At 38.4% G+C, this 623-nt stretch overlaps 1 long non-coding RNA gene across 5 annotated transcripts in view; it reads right to left on the minus strand.

The window, feature by feature from the left end:
* LOC111831000 overlaps positions 1–623 on the minus strand; it is a 2,943-nt gene that overhangs the window by 1,153 nt on the left and 1,167 nt on the right. For 3 of the 5 annotated variants that reach the window (XR_002834288.1, XR_002834285.1, XR_002834287.1), the window contains exon 6: positions 19–599. The exons of 1 other annotated variant lie outside the window; for it this stretch is intronic. This is a non-coding gene — a long non-coding RNA (uncharacterized LOC111831000). Of the gene's footprint in view, positions 1–16; positions 600–623 lie in introns of those variants that run through there. One more of the 5 variants, XR_002834289.1, reaches the window with a different exon arrangement.

The following is a 623-nucleotide window of genomic DNA, read 5'->3' on the forward strand; positions in this document are numbered from 1 at the left end:
CGGTTTCTGATTCAAACTTTTTGTCTTTGGCTAAGTTTACGATTTTTTGAATAGTATCAAGCTCTCAGGTTTGCCTCATCATGCTTTACGATTGAAAATAGGAGCTCCTGTTATGTTGCTTAGGAATATTGATCCTAAAGGTGGATTATGCAATGGGACTAGGCTTCAGATAACGCAAATGGCTAATCGTGTTGTTGAAGCAAAAGTTATCACAGGTGATCGGATTGGAGACATAGTCTTAATTCCACAGGTTGTTGTTACACCATCGGACACCAAATTACCATTCAAGATGAGACGAAGACAATTTCCACTTTCTGTAGCGTTTGCTATGACTATCAACAAAAGCCAAGGACAATCTCTAGAGCATGTGGGTATATATTTGCCTAAACCAATTTTTTCTCATGGTCAGTTGTATGTTGCTTTATCTAGGGTAACTTCGAAGAAAGGATTAAAAATCTTAATCGTCAACAAAGAAGGGAAGGTTGACAGACAGACAAAGAACGTTGTCTTCAAAGAGGTGTTCCAGAATCTGGGCAACTAGGCTTGCTGTTTTACACGTACGCTTCACTTCAACTTGTGGTGATACGATTTAGACAAACCTGCTAAACTCTTTTAATTCATTT

Source organism: Capsella rubella, unplaced genomic scaffold (genome assembly GCF_000375325.1).
Source record: "Capsella rubella cultivar Monte Gargano unplaced genomic scaffold, Caprub1_0 scaffold_4, whole genome shotgun sequence".
In the NCBI taxonomy this organism is placed as follows: Eukaryota; Viridiplantae; Streptophyta; class Magnoliopsida; order Brassicales; family Brassicaceae; genus Capsella; species Capsella rubella.